This window comes from Bubalus bubalis, chromosome 20 (genome assembly GCF_019923935.1).
Source record: "Bubalus bubalis isolate 160015118507 breed Murrah chromosome 20, NDDB_SH_1, whole genome shotgun sequence".
Classification (NCBI taxonomy): Eukaryota; Metazoa; Chordata; class Mammalia; order Artiodactyla; family Bovidae; genus Bubalus; species Bubalus bubalis.
In genome coordinates this window covers 37831578-37857464 of record NC_059176.1, presented here as the reverse complement: position 1 = coordinate 37857464, position 25887 = coordinate 37831578, and the positions used below count along the sequence as shown (strand labels likewise).

General features: G+C 37.4%; 1 protein-coding gene across 6 annotated transcripts in view; it reads right to left on the bottom strand.

Annotated features, from left to right (window-relative positions):
• The window catches only part of PEAK1 (pseudopodium enriched atypical kinase 1), a 309648-nt gene that overhangs the window by 178673 nt on the left and 105088 nt on the right, over window positions 1-25887 (bottom strand). Inside the window, exon 3 of one of the 6 annotated variants that reach the window (XM_025271482.3) lies at window positions 23199-23246. The exons of the other annotated variants lie outside the window; for them this stretch is intronic. The gene's annotated coding sequence lies outside the window, so the exon portion shown is untranslated. The remainder of the gene's footprint in view (window positions 1-23198; window positions 23247-25887) is intronic. 6 annotated transcript variants of the gene reach the window in all.

Below are 25887 nucleotides of genomic sequence, written 5' to 3'. Positions count from 1 at the left end.
ATAGTAAGAACTGTTGCATCTTCACTTTTATTGGATTTGGAGACAACAGCTGCTTTGAAGAAAAATATAATCTTCTGACAAGTCTGTTTAATTAACTCTCACTTTTCAAACATTCAAATACCTTAAGCTTATTATTAAAGGCTTACCATTTCCTGATTCATTTAAGCAGAAACTATTCTCTGTGTAGGTTAACACGGAATTATTTAATGCTGAAAACTGACTCATCTTAATACAAAAAAAAAAAACTTCATCAAGATTGTAGGCCACTAAATTCCAGCACAGCACTGCATAAAGCATCATTAGGTCATAAACAGAACTGAAAAATTCCAACAGTGGGTCAGACTTCTTACTGTACAGTTATGTCTACAGGAGGAACATCTATTTTAAAAAGAAACCAAAATGTTAGAACAGTGAGAATGAGCTTATGTTTTACAGCTACATTCACCCAGTTTCAACAACTTTGATTCTTATTTTTAAACAGGGAGAAACACAATGTTTTTCTTCCTCTTTTATCTGCAAAAATACCTTTATCAGCTAAAACTTCAACAGTGAATACTTTTCCAATAAGAATTTTGAAGTACTTGATATAAACAATAAATTATTTGTCAATGTTTGTACAAATAAGAGTTATAAGTGATACATTTAGAATGAGGAACTATTTAAAATATCTAACTTTACAGATGGAGGAGGAAGTATATTAACTTAAAGATTCATTGCTTTTTAAAATACTATTTTCTCTTAAAAAAGAGCATATTATATTTAATAAAAGGTTCAATACAGTGGAAAGATACAAATTATGAACGTTAAACACCTGTTGATGGACTATCAAAATATATGAAGGAAAAAAATGACAAAATTCAAAGGTGAAATAGACATTACATAATAATAGTTGTAAATTTCAATATCCCACTCATAATAATGGACAGGAGCAACCAGACAGAAGGTAAGTAAGGAAATAGAAGATTTAACACAATAAACCAACTACATCTCACAGACAAATACCAAATGCTCTAACCAACAATAACAGAATATACATACATATTCTTCTCAAGTGTATATTGGACATTTTCCAGAAGAGACCATACTTTAGGCCACAAATGAAGTTAAAAACCAACAACAAAAGTAAAACTGGAAAATCCACAAATTTGTGGAAATTAAAAAACACACACTTCAACAAACAATGGATCAAAGAGAAAAAATCACATGGAAAATTAGAATACCCTTAGAGATGAATGAAAATGAAAGTATAACATATCTAAACTCATGGAATGCAGGGAAATTTTATAGCTATAAATGCTTATATTTAAAAATAGAAAAGATCTCAAATTAACAACTTAACTTTATAACTTAACTTAAAAAAAAAAAGAACTAAAACTAAATCTAGCAGAAGGAAGGAAATAATAAGGGTTAGAGCAGAGATAAATGAAGTAGAGAAAAAAAGAAAAATCAATGAACCCAAAAGCTAGTTCTTTAAAAAGATCAACAAAACTGACAAACATTTAGCTAGATGAACAAAGAAAAAAGAGAGAAGACTCAAATTACTAAAATCAGAAACGGAAGCAGGGACACTGTAGTTAGTCATCAGTCATGTCCAACTCTTTGGGACTGCATGGACTGTAGCCTACAAGGCTCCTCTGTCCATGGGATTTTCCAGGCAAGAATACTGGAGTGGGTTGCCATTTCCTTCTCCAGGGGATCTTCCTGACCCAGGAACTGAACCGGCATCTCCTGTGTCTCCTGCATTGAAGGTGGATTCTTGATCTGCTGAGCCATGGGGTGGGAGGTGGAAGTAGGGACATTAGTACCAATTCTACAGAAATAAAAGGGATTACAAAAAATTACTGTGAACAAATTAGATAACATACCTGAAATGGACAAATTCCTAGAAACATAAAACCTACCAAGACTGAACCACAAAGAAATAGAAAAAATAAGTAGACCTACAGTAAAGAAATTGAATCAGTAATTTAAAACTTCTCCCCAAAGAAAAGCGTTATGCCTGATGGCTTCACCAGTGAAATCAACCAAACATTTAAATAAGAACTAATACTAGTCCTTTTCAAAATTTTCCCAAAAATCAAATTAGAGGGAATACTTCCTAACTTCATCTATGAAGTCAGCAGTACCATAATACCAAAGCCAGACAAAGACACTACAAAAAAGAAAACAGCAAACCAATCTCTCTTAAAAGAACACTGAAACAAAAATCCTCCACAAAATAGCAAACCAAATTCATATTAATCAGATGATACATCTTGACCAAGTTAGATTTATTCCTAGAACATAAGAACCATTCAACATATGACAAGTGATTGATGTGGATTCTTTACCTGCTGAGCCATGGGGTAGGAGGCTCATTAATAGAATGAAGGGAAAAAAACCATATGATCTTAATCAATGTAGAAAAAGGAGTTGACAAAATTCAACATTCTTTCTTGGTAAAAACACTCAACAAACTAAAAACAGAAGGAAATTAATCTCAGCATGACAAAAGCAATATACAAAAAAACTTCACAGGGAACAACATACTAAATGGTGAAATACTGAAAGTTTTTCCTCTAAGATCAGGAATAAATGAAAGATGTCAGCTTTTGCCACTTCTATTCAACACAGTACTGGAAGTTCTACTTACAGTAATTTAGCCAAAAGAAAGAAATAAAAGGCAACACATACACACACACAAAAATCAATTGCATTTCTATAAACTAACAATGGACAATCTGAAAAGAAAAAACAAAACCAATTCCATTTACGATAATATCCAAAGGAATAAAATAGGAATTAACCAAAGAGATGAAACACCTGTACACTGAAAACTACAAAAAAAAAAATCACTGAATGAAAATAAGCAATAACTCAATAAATGGAAACACATCCCATCTTAATGGGTTGCAGAAGTTAGTTGTGTTAAGATGTCCATTCTACCCAAAGCAATCTATAGATTCAGTGCAATCTCTATCAATATTTCAAATAATATTTTTGTAGAAATAGAAAAAGTCATCCTAAAATTCATATGAGTTCTCAAGGGACTCTGAAGAGCCAAAACAATCTTGAATAAAGAAGAACAAAGCTAGAGAACTTATACATCGTGGTTTCAAAATTTATGACAATGCTAGTATGGCACTAGCATTAAAAAAGACAAAAAGACCAATGGAACACAATAAATATAAACCTTTGTATACATGGTGAAACAATTTTTGACAAGGGTGCCAAGACTATTCAATGGGGAAGCGACAGTCTTTTCAACAAATGATGCTGGTAAAACTGGATATCCATCATGCAAAAGAATGACGTTCAACCCTTACCTAACACCATATACAAAAATTAACTCAAAATGCACCAAAGATCTAAATGTAAAACCTAAAAATATAAAACTTGTAGAAGATAGGGCAGAGGTTTCACAGCTTTGGATCTTGCAGTGATTTCTTGATATAACAACAAAGGCACAGGCAACCAAAGGAAAAATAAACAAATTGGACTTTGTGACAATTTTTAAATTTTGTGCATCAAAACACTACCCACAGAGTTAAAATACAACCCTCTGAGTGGGAGAAAGTATCTGCATATGTGCATATCATGTACTTGATAAAGGATTAATCTCCAGAATATATAGAGAACTCTCAAAATTCAACAACAACAAAACCAAACAACTCAGTTCAAAAATGGGCTAAGAACTTGAATACATTTTTCCAGAGGTATATAAATGGCCAATACACACATGAGAAATTAAACACCACTGTTATTTAGGAAATGAAAATAAATCAAAACTACAATGAGACACCACCTCACATTCATTAGGATGGTTGCTATTGAAAAAACAAATAGGAAGTAACAAGTGTTGGTGAGGACGTGGAGCAAATGGAATCCTTGGCACTACTGGTGGGAACTTAAAATGATATGAGCTGCTGTGGAAAACAGTATGGTTCCACAAAAATTAAAATAGAATATTATCCAGCAATTCCTCTTCTGGGTACATACCCCAAAAAACTGAAAGCAAGGTCTTGAGAAGATATTTGTATACTCACTCATAGCAATGCTACTAATAAAAGAGAAAATGAGAAGGCAGCCTAAGCATCCACTGACAGGTGAATGCATAAATAAAATGAGGTATTTACATACAATGGAATAGCATTCATTCTTTAAAAGGACGGGTATTCTGCAACATGTTACAACATGGGTAAATCTTGAAGAGATTCCTCTAAGTAAAATAAGCCAGTCACAAAAAGACAAATACTGTATTCCAGTTATACAGAACTGGAAAGCAATGGAAAGATGGTTGACAGAGGCTGGGTGAGGGAAGGTGAATGGGGAGTTATTATTTACTGGGTAAAGAGTCTCAGCTTTACAAAATGGAAAGAGTTACAGAGTTGGGTGATGGTGATGGTTCATCAATATTATGAATGTACTTAATATTAATTGTATACCTAAGATGGTTAAGATGGTACATTTTATGCTAAATGTATTTTAGCACAATAAAAAAATGAAAAAAATTAAAAGGAGGGTGAGGGTAGGGAGAGGGAAGTGTAAATGACCCATTGAGAAACAAGGAAAATATAAAAAGAAGGAAGGAAGGAAGGAAGGAATGCAGGGAGGGAAAGAGAGGAAGAAAGGGAGGAATGGACCTACATACACACACACACTTTGAACTTTGGCATAAGTACCAGGTACTGCTCACTCAGGTACTGCCGTAGAGAGAATGCGCCAGGAGACCAACCATTGGAGAAGTATATTCTGACACCAAAGATAAAAATTCTGACACCAAAGATAAAAATTCCAGCCTAGTCTAAAATGGACAAAATTGGACTTAATTAGAAGTAATCAGCTGTAAAAAATGCAGATTTGAAAGGTCTAGACTATGTTCCACTGTCATTCCCAGTTAGGATATCAAATTGAATTTGGAAGAGTCTAGTATGACTTGTGTCTTAAAATTCTCAGGATACACACAGAATGTGGATGCTCTTTGGAGTAGCTGACTTGATGGATGTTATGGAGAAGTACTTCTGCCATTCATAGGAAAAAAGCACATATTTCACAGAAGCACTTAAAATCAACATTTTGCACTGCTTCAAATGGTAAGTGGAGTAAAAATTCTAATTTCAAACTCACTCTAAGCTGCAATAAAAAATGTATGCTCTTATAAACTTCTGTTGCTAAGTCACTTCAGTCGTGTCCAACTCTGTATGACTCCAGAGACGGCAGCCCACCAGGCTCCCCCGTCCCTGGGATTCTCCAGGCAAGAGTACTGGAGTGGGGTGCCATTGCCTTCTCCGATGCATGAAGGTGAAAAGTGAAAGTGAAGTCGCTGAGTTGTGTCCAACTCTTAGTGACCCCATGGACTGCAGCCTACCAGGCTCCTCCGCCCATGGGATTTTCCAGGCAAGAGTACTGGAGTAGAGAGCCATTGCCTTCTCCAAACTTCTGTTAGCCACATAGCAAAGGAATGTGTTACTAACATCTGTGAATGCTATGTCCCCAAAGCATTTGTCACTTCAGCTAACATAACAGCTCATTCTCCTTGGAGGAACTCAATCACTCTGTCAATAGTCCTGGTCAAGTCGGTGAAAATATTTCTCACAGGGGATTCTCTTAGTGCAATGTCTCAGCAACTCTTTAAAATCTGTAGGCACATGAAATCTGAGGATTGGATGAAAAAAAAGAAGAAATATATTACATTTTTACCTCAAAAGTCTCAGTGATACTGCTTCACATTTTCCTATATTTCAGCTCCTATAGGAAAAATTTTTCCTATATTTCAGCTCCTACAGGAAATTATTACATGACATTACTGTCATTTCCTATAACCAAGGTATTTGTTTACCTGGATGGACTGATTGCAGAGATATTTCAGATCTTACAAGTTCAGATACACCAATCTTTTCGTAATATTGACTTTGAGTTGGGCTGGGGAGGATGACTTGAGGAAAAAGAAAACTGGTTGCAAAGAAGGAATTCCACTATAAATAGAATTTTCTATTTTCCTGGCAGCCACAGGGATATAACAATGTAAAGAAAAAAATCTATGAGCTGGAAAGGATTTCTCCTATGACCTAAGAAAGTAAACTAGGTAATATACCATGTCAATCACTCTCTAGTTTGCTACCAGCCCCTGACAGCATCATAGACTTAGTAACAGAGGTTTTTAAATGGTAATAGACTTTAAAAGTCTCTTTTTAAACGGGCAGTGAGAACTGCAGCTATGCTGCATGCTACATTTTTAAAAAATTGTTGCAAAGAAAATGAAATTGATCTTGCTATTTAATGATTAGGTTTTTTCCCTCTATGTGATTTCAATTCAAGATTAACATGAGTACCTTTCATTTGTATCACATCCCAAATTCTCTACTGAGTAGAAAATAAGAACTGAATAATATGGGAAAGACGTTTCTTTTTTCTCAATGAGAAATTAATGCCAGTCTTTTCCAATCTTTTTAGATTATTCAACATTCATTTCACAGCAACTAGTTATCGAACCTACTATATTCCAGGTACTTCAATCATCCAAAGAACATAAGCACTACAGTTTACAATTTTAAGGTACTATTAAACACATGGTCTCCAAGGAGGCAGTTATTTTTATTGTTTTAGGTTTTCAATTTAAAGTTTTTAGGAAAACTCAGCCATTTTAAAATAGTTTAACAACTGTACTGCTGTCAGAAATTCTAGCTATCTAGAAATTATGTAGCTAATTTTAAACCAGACAAATATGGAACAAAGAAGTATTGTTGGTTTACTTGTGATTACATATTGAATTTGCAACATAAGAGAGAACGAACATTTTCAGCAATTTTGGGGGAATAAAAAAATCACAGTATTTCAGTATTTCTATTTATGTATTTCCATTTCTTCTCTCCATTAATTTATTCCATCACTACAAATTTGTTTTATTCCATAGGCTATAATTTGATAAGGATTATTATTTTGATGTTCATTGTGTCCCAAGATCAGCCAGCAAGTGCCACTTGAAGGTGACCTCTGTATCCTTTAGTTACAACCCCTCACTCTGTGAGCAATTCCTTACTTTCTGGCACAGGATGATGTGGCCAGCATATCTTGTTATGTTCTTTCTCTACAGTAGCCCTAGAATCAGCTATTTCTTCAAGAAGCCCTAGCACAAACACCTACCTTCCCAGGTCCTGTCTCATGACTCCCAGATTGAATTATTCAGGAAGGAAAGAAGGACAGCAAAAAGAAAGCCAAAGGGCTACTTTGTTTGAATAGGTGACTTGCACCGATTCCCTCTGTAGCTGGATAGGTCTGTTTCCCCAGTAGCCTCATCTACCTTGAATAGCAAGGCTGACTACATGCTGTTTAAGAAATAGAGGAGTCCTGTTAATAGGCAAACTTCCCCCAGCACATAATTACAACAGTAAGGAAACACTTGTTCTGGGAGTAGAACATTCTGGGTTCATTGTATTCCCTGGAAAGTTGCCTCTTCCTTTTTCTTTCTTTCTAAATACATTGTTTATTTTAGGACAGCTTTAGATGTATAGAGAAGTTGTGAAGACAGTGGAGTTCTCATGTGTCCTCCACGCAGTTTCCCTTATTAATACCCTATATTACTAAGGGACACTTGTCAAAATTAGCAAACCAATATGGATATTATTAACTAAAGTCTGTACTTTATTCAGATATTTTCGGTTTTCCTGCTATCCATTTTCTGTTCCAGGATCCCATCCAAGACATCATATTACATTTAAGTAGTTATGTCTCCTTAGGCTATTCTTGGTTGTGACAACTTCTCAAACTTTTCTTGTCTTTGATGACTGTATTAGTTTCCTGTGACTGCTATAAAAAATTAACACAAACTTAACATCTTAAAAAAAGAGAAATTTGTTCTCTTCTAGTTTTACAGGCCATAAGCCCTAAATGGCAACCCACTCCAGTACTCTTGCCTGGAGAATCCCATGGACAGAAGAGCCTGGTGAGGTAGAGTCCATGGGCTTGTAAAAGAGTTGGATACAACTGAGCAACTAAATAAATCCTGAAATCAAGGTCTCGGCAGGGCCAAACTCTGAAGGCCTTCAGGAAAAATCATTCCATGCCTCTTCTACCTTCTTGTGGCTTAAGTTTCTTTCTAAGTTTGTGGGTGACTCACTTAAAGTCTCTGCCTCTTTATTTTCTGGTCTATATGTGTCTTTTCCTCTGTGTCTTATTAGGACAGCCATTTGATTTATAATCCGCCCAGATAATCTGGGATAATCTCATCTCAAATTCCTTAATTAAATACATCTGCAAAGACTCTTTCACCAAACAAAATCACATTCACAGGTTCTGGAGCTTAGGACACGGACACATCTTTTGAGGAGTATCACCATTCAACCTCCTACAATGAACTCTACAGTTTTGAAGATCACTTGTCAGATATTCTGTGTGACTTGATTTCTCACGGTTAGACTGAGATAAAGTATTTGAGAGAGGAAAACCAAAGTGTCACTTGTATGATACCCTATCAGGGGTACATACTATCAACATGATTTATCACTGTTGATGTTAACCATGATCACCTGGCATTACATTTTGTCAGGTTTGGGCACTATAATGTCACCCTTTCCATACTGTGTTCTTTGGGGAAAAGTCACTATGAGCAGCTCAACTTAAGCAGTGGGGAGTTACGTCCCACTTCACTGAGGGTGGGAAGGCTAAACAAATTATTTAGAATTCTTCTATGGGGGATTGTCTAGTTTTCTTCAAGGTCAACATTAACCATTTGCTTATATTACTATGGAGGCATTGATATTTACTTTACACTTGGGGTTTTAGCCTAATACTACTTTATTTTGTTGCTCAAAATGTTAAGCTTTGGTCATTGGAAGATCTTGCAGTTGGCTCTTTTGTCCCTTTGGTATACTCCTACTGTTATGTTTTTGTTTTTTGGGTTTTTTTTTTGGCACTACAACATGCTCTAGACTCACCCTGTGTATTTCCTACCCCAATGGGAGAATCAACCACGTCTCCAAAAAGCCCTGATTCCTCTTTTTTTTTTTTTTTTTTTAACCTTTTTTTTTCCTGATTCCTCTTAATGGAGAATGGTATTAGAAACCAAAATCTGCTCACTAGGTGTGGTCATTGCTACTGGGGTTTCATTGCTTCTAGGCCCTCTCAGCTGACAGAGCAATTAGATATAGATCTACATCTATCTATATACATATACATATACATATACAAATACCTACAGGCATACCTCAGAGACACTGAGGTTCAGTTCCAGATCACTACAGGAAAACAAATATTGCAACAAAGTCACAAATTTTTTTTTTGGTTTGCCATGTACTTAAAAGTTATGCTTACACTACCCTGTAGTCTATTAAGTGCACAAAAGTATCATATCTAAAAAATAATGTACATACCTTAATTTTAAAAAATACTTTTACTGCTAAAAAATGCTAACCATCATCTAGGCCTTCAGAGAGTCATCATCTTTTTTCTGATATTAAGATTTGAAATACATTAAGAATTACCATAATGTATGAATAACACAGAGACACAAAATGAGCAAACACTGTTGGAAAAGTGGTACCTACAGACTTGCTTTATGCAAGGTTGCCACAAACCTTCAATTTGTAAAAAATGGAATACCTGTGAACTACAATAAAACAAGGTATGCCTGTATCAGTTCAGTTCAGTCGCTTAGTCGTGTCCAACTCTTTGTGACCCCATGAATCACAGCACGCCAGGCCTCCCTGTCCATCACCAACTCCTGGAGTGCACCCAGACTCACATCCATCGAGTCAGTGATGCCATCCAGCCATCTTATCCTCTGACGTCCCCTTCTCCTCCTGCCCCCAATCCCTCCCAGCATCAGAGTCTTTTCCAATGAGTCAACTCTCCGCATGAGGTGGCCAAAGTACTGGAGTTTCAGCTTTAGCATCATTCCTTCCAAAGAAATCCCAGGGCTGATCTCCTTCAGAATGGACTAGTTGGATCTCCTTGCAGTCCAAGGGACTCTCAAGAGTCTTCTCCAACACCACAGTTCAAAAGCATCAATTCTTCGGCGCTCAGCCTTCTTCACAGTCCAACTCTCACATCCATACATGACCACAGGAAAAACCATAGCCTTGACTAGATGGACTATCTGTAACCATCTGTATCTATGTTAAGTTAAACATGAACTCATATTGTCTCCAGCTCTAATCTATTACCACATGGATGGTTCTAGCCTTTTCTCCTTACTTACCTGTACACTATGACAGTGAGAATCCTTACTTCCAACTCATGTATATCAGCTTCAGAATTCTTACTCCATATCCCACCTTCTGTGTAACAGAACTTTATCAACTAAAGTACAGTGCTTATGTATATAGTTCTTTTTGTGTTTTAGTCCTAAAGGTTCCACTCATTTCCAAAGTTACATAGGGTAGCACTTTATTCTTCCACTCCCTTCAGTAATATTGTTTCATTTATTTGCAATTTTGTCACATTTTATATTTAATCATGGAATCCTTGAGGTTTTAAGTGAGTTTTAAAACTTTTGTATATGTTAAGGTCCACTCTTTCTGTTGTAAAGTTCTACAGATTTTGGCAAATGCTTAATATCTTATATTCACCCTTAGACTATCATATGAAATAGTTGTAGTGCCCTAAAAAAGCCCCTGTGCTTCATTTTTCCACAACTGTCTGCTCCCCCAGGCTTCTGGCAACTACTGATGTTTTCACTCACTCTTTTTTTTTTTACTTTTTTCCAGAATGCTATATAACTGAACTCACACGGTACGTGGCATTTTCAGCTTTTATAACTGAGCAATATGCATTTAAGATTTATCTATGCCTTTTCATGGCCTTATATCTTTATTCTTTCTATCACTGAATAACATTGCATTGTGTGGGTGTTTATCCATTCACATCCTGAAGGACATCTTGGTTGCTTCCCATTTGGGGAGATTATGAATAAAGCTGCTGTAAATGTTTGTGTGCAGGGTTGGTGGATATAAGTTTTCAAATTAGCTGGGTAAATATCTGGGAGCGTGCTTGCTGATTTTGGATGGTAAGCCACTCGAGGGATGGAATGGGGAGGGAGGAGGGAGGAGGGTTCAGGATGGGGAACACATGTATACCTGTGGCGAGTTCATTTTGATATTTGGCAAAACTAATACAATTATGTAAAGTTTAAAAATAAAATAAAAAAAAAAAAAAAAAAAGAAACTGTCAAACTGTTTTCCAAAGTAGCTGTATCATTTTGCATTCCCACTAGCAATGAATGAAGTTCTTAATGCTCCACATCCTTGCCACAATCTGGTTTTACCAGTGTTTTGGATTTTAACCATTCTAACAGATATATAATGTAATAATATGTAATGATATGATATCATATATAATGAAATCTCAGTATTGTTGCAACTTGCAGTTCCCTAATGACATGATGCGGGACATCTTATTATATGCTTATTTGCCACCTGTATATCTTCTTTGATGAAGTATCTCTTCAAAATGTTTGCTCATTTTTAAATAAAGTTGATTATTTTCTTACTGTTGAGTTTTAAGACTTCTTTATATATTTTGTATACAAATTCTTTATCGGAAGTGTTTTGCAAATACTTTCTGCCCATCACTGGCTTATCTTTTCATTCTCTTCATTCATGTCTTTCACTGAACAGTTTTCTATTTTAAATATGCTCCTTATCTACTTTTTTCTTGCATGAATTGTATTACTAATGCGTTTTAAAACACACTGCCAAACCCAAGGTCATACAGATTTTCTCGTATATTTTCTTTAATAACTGTTATAGTTTTTCATTTTGCATTTAGGTCTATGATCCATTATGAGTTAATTATTGTATGAATTGTAAGGTCTGTGTCTGAGTTCACTTCTTTTTCATATGGATATCCAACTGTTCCAGCACCATTTATTGACGAGACTATCCTTTCTACACTGAGTTGTCTTTGCTTTCATGGCAAAAATCAGTTGACTATGCAGAGTACATCATAAGAAACGCTGGACTGGAAGAAACACAAGCTGGAATCAAAATTGCCGGGAGAAATATCAATAAACTCAGATATGCAGATGACACCACCCTGATGGCAGAAAGTGAAGAGGAACTCAAAAGTCTCTTGATGAAGGTGAAAGTGGAGAGTGAAAAAGTTGGCTTAAAGCTCAACATTCAGAAAACGAAGATCATGGCATCTGGTCCCATCACTTCATGGGAAATAGATGGGGAAACAGTGGAAACAGTGTCAGACTTTATTTTTCTGGGCTCCAAAATCACTGCAGATGGTGACTGCAGCCATGAAATTAAAAGATGCTTACTCCTTGGAAGGAAAGTTATGACCAACCTAGAAACCATATTCAAAAGCAGAGACATTACTTTGCCAACAAAGGTTCGTCTAGTCAAGGCTATGGTTTTTCCTGTGGTCATGTATGGATGTGAGAGTTGGACTGTGAAGAAGGCTGAGCGCCGAAGAATTGATGCTTTTGAACTGTGGTGTTGGAGAAGATTCTTGAGAGTCCCTTGGACTGCAAGGAGATCCAACCAGTCCATTCTAAAGGACATCAGCCTTGGGATTCTTTGGAAGGAATGATGCTAAAGCTGAAACTCCAGTACTTTGGCCACCTCATGCGAAGAGTTGACTCATTGGAAAAGACTCTGATGCTGGGAGGGATTGGGGGCAGGAGGAGAAGGGGACGTCAGAGGATGAGATGGCTGGATGGCATCATTGACTCTATGGACATGAGTCTGAGTGAACTCCAGGAGTTGGTGATGGATGGGAGGCCTGGCGTGCTGCGATTCATGGGGTCGCAAAGAGTCAGACATGACTGAGCGACTGATCTGATCTGATCTGATACTTGTGTGGATTTATTTTTTATTTCCTTTCTGTTTTATTATTTTATATGTCTACTCTTTTGCCCATACCATTGTCTTGATTACTGTAGCCTTACATTAAGTCCTGAAATCAGCTAGTGTGAGTACTCCAACTCTGTTCGTTTTCAGTTCTGTGTTGGCTATACTAGGTCTTTTGTTTTCCATTAAAACTTTAGAATTAGTATGTTGGTATTTATAAGACAGCTTGGTAGGGTTTTGATTGGGGTCACATATTTATAGATCAACTGTAAAAAAAAATGGTTATTTAACAATATTGAACCTTCCGATCCATGAACAAAGTACTTCTCCATTTATTTAGATCTTCTTCAACTTGCTTTTTAAAAAAAATCAATGGTGTATAGTTTTCTGTTTGTATTTTCTTAATTACATGAGTATCTCATTTCAGGAGAGTCTATTATAAATGGTATTTTCTGAGATTAAAAAGTTGAGACTAGTCATATAAATCACTTAATCTACTTGGACTTGGGGGTTTCTTATTTGCACATGTGTATAATTCCTGTGCTCATTAACCTAAAGGGTTACTGTAAAGAAGAAATTACAATATATGGAAAAACTGTATGCAAACTAGAAATCACTAAACAAGTCTAAGTTCATTAAGTCCGTCATTTTTTTCGTAAGGATGAAGATACTAAACTCCAGAGGAATTAAATCACTTTACAAAATTTCATTTGGGGGATGAAACTATGCTGTACACACAGAAGAACTGAAGGATGTTAAATAAACAAAACTGGCTGGAGGGGAAGATTTGTAAAGAGGGTAGGAAAGGAGGTTAGAACCAGATTTGTACCCAATTACATGTAAGTGAGGGGCCACTAAAAGATAAAGAAATTGATAATTAATAATTAATATAGGGTTTTCTGGAAATTAATATGACTGATAGGGCAGTATAAAATGGAAAATGGAAGGACTCAGAACTGTACAACAGATAAGGTTCTTTGTAAGAATTTTAGAACATGAAAGGGACTTAGAAATTTTTATATACACTGTAGGTTATTCTCACCAGCAAACATATATATACCAGTATAATAGATGAGTAAAACGCATGACACCATCTGCTTTGCTCTAATTGTAACTGCAGTTAACATGTGTGTGTTGCTCAGTCATTTTCTCTTTCTGGTCCTGAACTGCTTTGGAGTATTTGTAATAAAGAGTGAAGAAGGAATAACTAGTCAGGCAGAGATTAAAGGCATAAGTGATGGCATCAATAAGACCTCTTAAATACTTCAAAAGTCTAAATCCTCCCTAGGATTTAACTATGGAAATTCTGAGGACATCTTTTATGGTTTTGCTCTTACATCATGTGCATTGTTTTTCAGAAATTAGTTGGCTCTATCTGAACATTCTATCTCCTGGGTAAGGCGACTAGAAGAAAGCTGACAGTAGACCCTGAATACTTTCTTACGCCATTCAGAACTGAAGTGCACCCGGATTCAGAAAAAGAATAGTTATGATCATTTAAAATCCCAGGAAATGGCTGTGTGATAGAATTTGGCATTTACATTTTGAACTGCTTAATCACTCTTTTTTATAGACTAGCTGAAGGTTATTTTGTCTCTCTGGCATTTTCTTGTCCTAGCTGACTTCCTGTCATCCAAGGCTCAGTTTCAAGGGTGAAATACATTATGATAATCACAGTCAACCAAAAGCAACCCAATTCCAAACTCTATAACTTCATGCTTTTCCCATCAATTTCACTTCAGTTAAAAGGCCAGTTAAAGGAAGAATGTGTGAATAAATCTGAGTTTACAAGTTCTATTGCCACTGTTATCTCGCACAATAAGGCTTTTTAGTCAATTCACCACTGTCACACTATATTATATACTATAAAGATGGCATGTACATAACCATCTTCAGAAATTCAATGACACCACTTTAGAAAGATGAACTTTCTGAAGTAAAGATTCCACATGCTTTACCTAAATAAATTATCGTCCATATTCCATCATGAATAGTTCCATTACTTCCTGTTTCTTCAATTACTTCTCTCCCTAAGCCAATGAAGAAAAACAATAAAAAATATATATGAACTATTTTAAAGTATTAAACCACTACTAATTTTCATGCATTTTTCAACAAGACCTTAAGGATGGAAACCACGACTATAAGCCAGGCCAAGTTCCAGGTCCGATGCTTACAGTACCTGACATTAAGCACATCACAGCTTATTTGGGCCTTGGCTTCTTTGTGTGCAATATGAGGGGACTGGACACAATGACTGGTAAATTTTCTTAAACATCAATAATCTAAACTTTTTAACTTCCATTGCTGATATTTTTACAAAGAATGCGGGGTCCTTTTGAAAACATTACTGGAATAAATGATCTACAGAATCACAGTAAACCACAAAGTAAGAGTAGTATAAGCAATTGATAGATATAAACATTTGGATTAATAAAATGTAAGAATCTTAACAAAAGCTCTCCTTTAGATTTGGTACTAACCAGGTTTCCTTTGTCTTGGCTCAAAACCAACAATCTTTCTGTAAAACCTCTCTTGCCTGGAATAGAGATGCAGACACAGAAATAGACTTGTAGACACAGTGGGGGGAGGAGAAGGTGGCATGAATTGAGAGAGTAGCAACTAACATATATACACTACCATGTGTAAAATAGATAGCTAGTGGGAAAGTGAAAGCAAAAGTCAGACTCTTTCCAACCCCATGGACTACAGCCTGCCATCTATGGAATTCTCCAGGCAAGAATACTTTTCTCCAGGGGACCTTCCCAACCCAGGGACCAAACCCAGGTCTTGTTTACTGTATGAACCACCAGGGAAGCCTAAGTATATTGAAGTGGGCAACCTAGCCCATCCCATCTCCATAGGATCTTCCTGACCCAGGAAAAGAACTGGGATCTCCTGCATTGCAGGGAATTCTCCAGCTGAGCTACCAGGGAGGCCAGACAGTGGGAAGCTGCTGTATAACATAGGGAGCTTAGCACAGTGCTCTGTGACAATCTAGAGGAGTGGGATGGAAGGGGTGGGAGGGACGTTCGAGAGGGAGGGGATATATGTATACTTGTAGCTGATTGATACTGTTGCACAGCAGAAACTAATACAACACTGTAAAGCGATTATCTTCCAGTTTAAAAAAAATTCATCGCCACAGAGCAGGAGCTGGGGGAGGGGAGGGGAGGAGGCAGAACTCTGTACATAATGTCAGGATTTGTCCTGTTCTTAACATGGTCAGGGCTCATACAAGATCCTGGGCCCACAGTCTGTAGCTCAAAAGTCCACTGAATACATGTGAAAATATAAAAGCTATCTGATCTAATTAATATTACATGTAGATTCCAAATCTACTCAAACCAAGAATCAGATAATTTGTTAAATCTGAATTATAACTAAATCCTTTTTTCCTTTGAAGCAAACCAAGTACCAGGTTTTGGATCCTAATTGTGTTGGTTAAGTCAAATTGCATTCTATTAGCCCATGAGTATATTTCTGTAAGTATAGCTATGTTGAAATAAAGTTTTAAAAAGCAAAAGAAAAAAAAGTTCATTGTAACCCATGTGGGGAAATAAATTTACTCCTACTCTGCTGGTGGGAATATAAGTAGACCAGAAAACAAACAAACAAAACTTTGCTGCTTGAGGAGGTCTTCTACTAATTACCTCTCCAGGTTCTCACTGCACACAATTTCCTGTCTATCAAGGCATTTTAACAAAACTAGGAGCTCCTTCCTCAAGATGGACACTTTGGAGGGGTCCAGCAAACAGTCACAAAACACCGAAGAAAAGAACCTTGCTCTCTTTGATTCCACTTTGAAATTTTGTGTATATAAGGGTGAACTATTTATCCATTTCTAAACTCTGAGGGGGGAAGACTGAGTCTTCTTACTTGGTTACAGCTCTGATAATACTTAGCAAGTGTTAGGAAAATAGTAGCTGGTTAATAAATGTTGAATATGGAAAAATAAAAAGTTAAAAGTTTAAGAATTAACACTGCACAGCTTTTAACTTCTTGGGTATACTATTGGGTATTTAGCAGAATTAAAGTTAAAAAGTAACTATTTTAATATAAGCTTTCATCTAAAAAACAGTTTGAAGTAATGGAGAGTACAGGTATAATCAGACACACCTGTGTGATAATGTCTTTGCACTTCCATGTCCTCATTCTAAAATTGGAATCAACCTAGTTTACAAGATTGGTGTAAAGATTAAAGATAACATATACAAACTATCCATTAGCCCAAGCCCCACAGTAGGTGTTCAACAAATACATGGCAATATTATGTGACTTAATCCTCAACATAATTTCAGGCTTTGGAGATAAAACCTTTTTCTTCCTGCTTCATTTTCAACATACCCCTCATTTGTATTTAAATCCCTTCTTAAAAATTTCAAGTATGTATGCTTTTATCAAATATTAGCTTCATTACAAAGTTCTATTAAGAGGAATACCTTTACTACTTTAATAGTAAAGAAGAAAATCAGTTTTGATATTACACTGCTTTTCTGAGGTCCTAAAACAGTAATAATATTTATGACACTGAAGTTTACGAAGCAGTAAATAGCTTTTGTGGCTGATTAAGCATCTCTGTTTCACTTCACATACCCTGGTACCATAGACATTACCCCTTAATTAAATGCCCGTTTATGTTACACAAGAACCTTTTCTGATCATATACAACTCAACAAATATTAGAATGAGAGAGAAGAAAAAAAAAAAAAGCTGAATTACTGGAAGAGATGCTATTAACACTGAAAGTTCTGCTTAAAGTCCAGTCAATGAGATGATATCATATAAAAGTTTTACTGTTTAAAAATCAAAACCAAAAAATCATCCAAAAAAAACTATACTTAAGATAGATATCAATTCGGTTTGAAATGTCTGAGATTAGGGGTACAAGTAAAAACACAAACATCATGAAAGAGGAGGAGAATGTTTCTTTCTTTTGCTAGAAATAAAATAATTAGCTATAAAGTCATTTTATAATTTTCATTGGATAGTAATATTTTAGCACTTGAGTGGCAAAAGACCAGAAAGGTGCAAGTTTGTGTCATTACCAAGGTGAATGTGTATTCTCTCATCTGTGGGGAGTTTTATCCTAGAGTAAGATAAAGGAAAAGTTGAAGAGAGATCCCTGACAAATTATCCTCAGGGCTGTACAGTTCACAGGAAGTTCAGCTGCCACTCTACTTTTGATGCTCCTAATTCAGGGAGCAGCTGGTAAATCCGTATCTCTGCACAGACAGGAGGAATGACATGTTAAGGCACAAGTTATATTTCATGATAGAAAGGGAGTTTTTCAGCAAGGGAAACAAATAAACAAACAACTTCCTCCTACACACACCTTTTCAGTTCTAGAAAAACAACAGTCTACATGCCTGGTGTGGCTAAATGTTGGATACATTGTATTTATGAAACTGAGCAACTGGTCACAGATTGAAAATGACGATGACATGCAAATATAATGGTATAATACAGCTAAAGAAGTGATCATACATCAGACAAATCATCACCTATACCAGTTTCTATCACTCAAATGTTTTCTGTCTCCACTCCCCCTTTAATCCACCAAAAGAAGTTTGGATAAAGAGTTTTTGCTGATCTGTAAGCTGAACACCAAACTGTATTTCGTAGGTTCTCTCATTTGCATTTGTGTATATTTTGCATTTGCCATAAATACCGATCAACGTGTTTTATTTGCAATCACCTTTATTATTTACACTAATGGGAAGTGGAAAATTAGTCACTCAGTTGTGTCTGATTTTTTGCAACCCTGTGGACTGTAGCCCGCTAGGCTCCTCTGTCCATGGGATTCCCCAGGCAAGAATAATGGAGTGGGTAGCCAGTTCCTTCTCCAAATGGGAAGTGGATAGAGTAGTAAATAGTCTAAAACACTCAAAAATAAAAATTTTACAAATTCAAATAAGATGATAAAAGAATTTTAAAGCCATGATACAAGAGGAACTGGGGCTACTCTTCCTGGAGAAAAATTACTTACAGAGGACATGATGGCTGTCTTCAGACACATGAGCTGTCACACCACAAACACTGCTAAGAAGTAAAGCTGGTGGATGGTCACTGAGGCAGGTTTCAGTTCACTGTATAAAAGACAATCTCTTGTATATGGGTAGGAAAGAACACTCAGAAACCAAATGACACTGAATAGAGAGGTGTTTGGTCTAAAACTAAATGACCCCTAAAGCCTCTTTCAACTCTTGAGTCCGTGATTTTGCAATATATGTTTAAATCATGATCAAATATGAATGTCTGACAGCAGTTTATGAAATCACACAAAGTTATAACTGTACTGGGGGTCACCGTAGTGAAAAACAGAATGCAGGCTGAGTCATTCCTTGTAATGTCTCTAGCTTGTTCACAGCACCCATTTAAGTAGAGCTTATATTACTCTGAACCAAGCAAACAACTGCTAACTTTCTTTATGAGTTTCTTACCAAAACACAAAAAAAAGAATAAACCAAAAGTAAAAAACTGGAGAGAAAAAATGGCTCAGGCTGTAAAAGAGCTGCAAAAGAACCTCAAGTTCCAACAAGAGCCATATTTAAGGAATTGATCATGAAGTCCAGACACAACACAAGGGAAATGAGTAGTCTGTACAGAAGGAATGAAGGTTTCTAGAAGGGTGGATGCAGAATAAAGAAAGGAACTATAATCATTGTTGAAAATTAAATGCAACTATATGCTCCCCACCTTGCTCAATTCTACAAGTTTGTGCAAAAGGCAGAGTAAGTGAAACACATAAAAAATGAATCTGACACAGAGCTGGGTGGAGATATCCTGAGAAAGTACTGAGATTGGAAGGCTGAGATCTAAGTGACAAATGTTTCAGATAAAAGAATGACATGTGTGACCCTAAGATGAAAGGGAGCAAAGTATATTTAAAGAATGAAAATAAGTGAGGCTAGAAAAGTAGGTTTGCAGAAACTGGTCTATACAGTACATTACAGGAGACATTAGGGCTTACTTCATAGCCTAGATCATTAGGAAATCAGGGAAGGAGTTTTAAGCACATGGCTATAATGATCAGATATGGAGTCTGAAAAAATCACTGGATACTGGGCAAAGAATGTTATTTTACAAATTACGAAGTTGATCTGAGAGAACACTGAAACAGGTTATGATGATGGTAGTCTAGAACAAACAAAGTGGTGGTAATGGTGATGGAAAGCAGATGAATTCAAGAGGTATTTCAAGTATAACAGCCAGTAATGTGATAACAGAGGTTGAGTACAGGGATTTTTGAGAGGGATGGGGGAGAATTAGAGAAGGTCTTCTAAAACATCAGCTCTGAGTCTTAAAGAACTAAAGGCATTAAAGAAAGAAAGTGAAAGTGAAGTTACTCAGTCGTGTCTGACTCTTTGTGACCCCACGGACTGACTATAGCCTACCAGGCTCCTCAGCCCATGGGATTTTCCAGGCAAGAATACTGGAGTGGGTTGCCATTTCCTTCTCCAGGAGATCTTCCCGACCCAGGGATTGAACCAGGGTCTGCATTAAAGATAATGAGAATTCCTGCTTGAACTAATGTTCTGAGATAAAGACAAAGAAAACTAAAGACAGAACTAGTCACATGTGTAGGATGAAGTCAGTGGGTAGTGTGTCCTTTGTGTTTGGGTCACTGCCATAAGATGAAAATGGACAGCCAGGCAAAGTCAGATCCCAAAGGGCTTTCAAGGGGAAAAAAAATTTGAGATTTAACCTAGAGACTGTACAAATGATTTTACTGAAGACAGAAACAAGAATTTATATGCCTTTTGGAAAGACTCCTTTGCCAGTGGTATGGGGAGAAATTGTTACTGAACCCAAGTCCATGTGTCCAATGCACAGTGAAGCCAAACAAAACCAAAACATCAGAGTTTGGAGCAGAGAAGAGTTTACTGCAGAGCCACGAGTGGCTCTTGCCTTAAAAAACTCCCGAACTTCCTGAAAGCAGTCCACAAAGCCCTTTTATAGGCAAGGTGAGGGAGAGGTGTGGTTAGTTGTTGCAAACTTCTGGTATCAGAGCCTTTGTTCTTGAGGTCAGGTCATTAGGTTCCTGTTAAGCTCCACCCAAACAAATGTTGTTTTCTGTTCTGACAAGAAAGGGCAAGGTAGAAACAAACCAATCAGGTGTTTGTTCTCAACTTACAACAATTACCCTTCTTTGTGAATATCCCCAACCACAGAGGTGGACCTGAAGTAATGACATGCAATGTCTTTGCAACTTACATCTGACTTCTGGCCACCTCTTAGGGGTAGACAACTGATCTAAGCTATACCAATTTTTGAAACTTGAATGGAAAGAGTGAAGCTGGTTGAAGCTGTTATCTCAATGGCAGTGTCCATATGGCAGTTGCTGAGGCCTCCATGGAACTGCCTGTGACCCATGGAGACTATTGCTGCCATTAAATCACAGAGGTGAGGGTAGGGGAGAGGTTTATTGATGTTCCAAGGCCTGGGCCCAGCCAGTGGGCAGCCTTGGTGCCCACAGAGCCCTCAGCCTGTCCTGGACACCCAGTTCACTCACCAGCCCTTAGAAGAAGGCTGAGATCCGGCTCTTACCACATTCTACTGGGAGGATTACCCGGATCCTGGCTGTTAGAACAGGACATCTAGCCACCCCACAAAGGGTCTCATGGTAATGGTCAAACAAGGGATGCAGCCTGCCCTGCCCCTGTTACAACCTGGGAGGGCACTGCAGGGACCTGGACTGCAGCCAGGCTGAGGTTTGCACTGTCCACTAGCATATATCTGGCGTGTGGTTGGATGGAGGCCAGCATCTCTGGTCCCAGAATGGGGCACTGAATGTTCCCTGTACTAGGGTGAAGGGGCCATGGGTGTGTGTGTGTGTGTGTGTGTGAAATCCTGGATTCTAGTGGGGCAGCCCTAGCTGGCCCACCTGTTCAAATGGGCATGCAGCCAACCCTCGCAGACGGCTTGGTAGGAATTGGCAGGCCAGAAGTGCAGGGAGTTTCATTACTACCTACAGGGCCATTTCCTCTACTCTCTGACATCAGGAGGACAAATGCTGGTGCTTCTTGGCCTCCCTCTCCCTCTCAGTGGTACCCTCATAGCAGCTTTCCCGCCTCTAACTGGACAAAGCTCACCCACTGGGCCACGTCCACCCCTACTGCAAAGTGAACTGGGGACAAGGCAACTAGATATGACGGGTCATAATAACCTGTGTGACAGAAATTTATGAGGTTCAGAACTAATAGAGGAGCAAAGGAATTTTAAAAATGGGACAAAAAGTATTTAAAAGGTAAGAAAACAGTCTGTGGTTACCAAATGGGTATGGAGAGTTAGAGAAAAGGAAGAGACTAGGACTATCCTTGTTTCTGTCTTGGAACTAGGTAAACTGTGAAACCATTTGCAGATACAAGGAACAGAATTAAGATAAAACAAAGGTCCATCTAGTCAAGGCTATGGTTTTTCCAGTGGTCATGTATGGATGTGAGAGTTGGACTCTGAAGAAAGCTGAGTGCCGAAGAATTGATGCTTTTGAACTGTGGTGTTGGAGAAGACTCTTGAGAGTCCCTTGGACTGCAAGGAGATCCAACCGGTCCATTCTAAAGGAGATCAGCCCTGGGTGTTCTTTGGAAGGAATGATGCTAAAGCTGAAACTCCAGTACTTTGGCCACCTCATGCGAAGAGTTGACTTATTGGAAAAGACTCTGATGCTGGGAGGGACTGGGGGCAGGAGAAGGGGACGACAGAGGATGAGATGGCTGGATGGCATCACCGACTCGATGGACGTGAGTCTGAGTGAACTCCGGGAGATGGTGATAGACAGAGAGGTCGGGCGTGCTGCGATTCATGGGGTCGCAAAAAGTCGGATACGACTGAGCGACTGAACTGAAAGTGACAATGAGTAACTGTGACCAAGTAAATAACAAATATTACTATATTCCATCTTTCATCATAGTTACTGGTATAATTATCCTATTCTACATACTATTATTAAACTTGGGTTCAGTGGGAACCAGGATAATGTCAACAAAACTCTTTTCTTTTCACCCCATATATGGGGGCTTACATGTGGTAGGTCCTCAACAAATATGTTGAATAAATAATAATTTTGTTAACTAAGTTGATATGTGAATCGCCTAAGACTGTGTGCTTAGCCGTAGCAATTACAGGCAAACCAAATGACGATAGGGTAAACACATAGGAGTTTATTCTCTTTCAGGTAACAAGTAGTCTGGAGCTGGGCAGACCAGGGATAGTTCAACCCTAAGTCAGCCATGACATCATAGAACAAGGTTCCTTTTACTTATCTTGCATTCCCTAGCATTTGTTTTCATGTTCATGCTCAACACCGAGGCATTGGTTCCATTTTCCTGACAGGAAGATGGCTGAAGGGCCCAAAGATATCTCCCTTCAGGTTCTGAGCTTCGGTTTTGCAAAGAAAGTCCTTCCCAGGATGTTTATACTTACATCTCCCTGTCCAGCGCTGTCACATGGCCAACCCTGGCTGAAAGATGTCTAAAGGAGAAGGAAGGGAGGGATAAGGCAGTTGGAAACAGATATTTAATGAGCCAATCTAATTTGCCATGGTAGAATTCATACTTATTTTATCAAAGGTTTTATGGGCAAAAAAAAGAGATAAAGAGAAAACCAGAGTAGGGAAAAAAAATATTAAGAGAAAAGTAAGATAGCACCCCAAACCTGGTTTCTAACACCAGTCTCCAATAAAAGGAAGCACGCCTCCTTGGAAAAATGGCTGATTCTAAGTCTGTGACAGAAAATACACAAGAATGCTTGAAACATCTTGCAGTGTCATAAAATAAGGAAGTGCTTAGAAAATAAACAAAACCGCGTTAATGGGGCTATGTCCAAGGGGCACACAAGAGGCAATTGAAAGCCAATTTAATGGTTCAAAGCATGAACAATTTGGGCAATAAAATAAAGTAGTATTAGATTAAAACCCAAAGCATAAAATATATCTCCATGAGTTCATACTCACAATTGAATATATAAACAAATGGAGGAGAAAAGATAAATCTTCTGTGCAGAAGAATTCCAAGTAATTTATGTAGATACTCTTCCCTCAAGGAAGTAAAGCATAACTCTGACTCTACGTGTAGGCTGTGCACAGAGACTTCCTTGTAAAAAGCAGTACGTGGAAAGGAGAGGGGCAAAATAACTTTACTGCGGAGAAACCTGACAAACACTACTTCAGCCAGGTGATCAAGGGTAACATCAACAGGGTTGAATCACACTGATAGTATGTACTTTTGATACAATGTGACAAGAATGGCACTTTATCTCTTGGTCTCCTCCCAAAAACCTATACTGCAGTAAGATCATGAGAAAAAGCTCAGATAAATCCCAATTGAGGGACATTCTACAAAATACCAGTATACCTCAGAACTGTCAAGAACGTCGAAAATGAAGTCTGAGAAACTGCCTGCAGCCGATAGTCTAAAGAAAAGTGGAAACTAAACATAATGTGGCACCCTGGATGGGCTCCTGCAACAGAAAAAGTATATCAGGTAAAAATTAAGAAAACCTGACTAAACACTGGGTAGCGAATAATAATGTATCAATACTGGTTTATTAATTGGAACGAATGTCCCATACTATTGTAAGATGTTAATGGGGGAAAGTGTGTGTGTGTGCGCGTGTGCACATGTGTGTGTGCGTGTGCATGTGTGTGTTTTGGTGGTGGAGGGTAGGGTACATGGGAACTCTATGCCATTTTCTCAATTTTTCAGTAAAGCTAATGCTTCTCTTAAGAATTTTCTGTTAAAAAAATGGTACCTGTAATACCACCACAGTATTAACACTTTGAGATATATTTTACCAGTTTTGTTTTCCTCTATGAACATGCGTATTCACACATCCAATAGTTTTACAGCTTTTCTTTTTATTTTAATTAAATGATAAATACACTAATGTCTACTCATACTCCTTCATTAGTCATGTCCTTATCATACATAGCCATCCTTAGATCTTAGCTCAAAAGTTATATTATCTGAGAGATCCTCCTTGGTTCCCAGACCTGGTTAAGTCCCTCTGACAAGCATGGACTTGGTTTTCCATACTGCTTCTTCCTAGTGCATATTACATTCCTAATCAAGTAATCAATGGAGAAATTAATCATTATTAATGTCTGTCTTCCCTCTAAAATGTGAGTTTCGTGTATTATTCATCACAATTGCCCCAGCATGGTGCCTTGGGCACAGCAGGCATTCAGTGAAGAGTGACTAAATAAGTGAAAGAACAGTGCATGTACACAGCAAAGGAACTACTAAAATCATGTGAGAGATAGGGGAAAATGTTCAAGATACCTTAGTAAAAAAGAAAGATGCACAGCAATGTGCACGGGAAATGTTTATTTTTAACAGTAATAACTAAAGCTTACTTGATGTACATAAAAAAATAGACAACTTTGGGTGAGAAATTTAAGTATATTTTCAATTTCTAACATATATAACTGTCATGCTTCAATTTTTAATAAGCATGCATATTTTTGTAAGTAGAAAAACAAAGATAAAATGTATTCATTATGGAGAAGTTGGAAAATAAACACAAGTTCTTTTTTAAGAATATATACCTCTTGTCAATCTCTGTATACCAAACACAACCACCATTAACATTTGTACCTTACATACTTACTTTTGTTTGCTATGGAATGGACAATTTTATATTTTTTGAGTTCTATGTCTCATTTCATCCACATAATCACCCACTCAGGTAGAGAGCCCCTAGCCACAGAAGAAGTGGCAGTAAAAGGTTAAATATGAACATGTGGTACTAGGGCTGGTTAAACACTGTCAGAGGAATGGTGTCTCCTGACAGTCGTGCACTCCTTACTAGCCCTAACAGTTTAACAATTAATAGTGAAAGCTGAAATTTCATGTGTATGATGTAACAGATTTTATTTTCTTGAGCTCCAATATCACTGCATACAGTGACTACAGCCATGAAATTAAAAGGCTCTTGCTCCTTGGAAAGAAAGCTATGACAAACCTAGATGGCCTATTAAAAAGCAGAGACATCACTTGGCCAACAAAGGTCTGGTAAGTCAGAGCTATGGTTTTTCCAGTTGTCATGTATGCATGTAAGAGTTGGACCATAAAGAAGACTGAGCGCCAAAGAATTGATGCTTTCTAATGGTGGT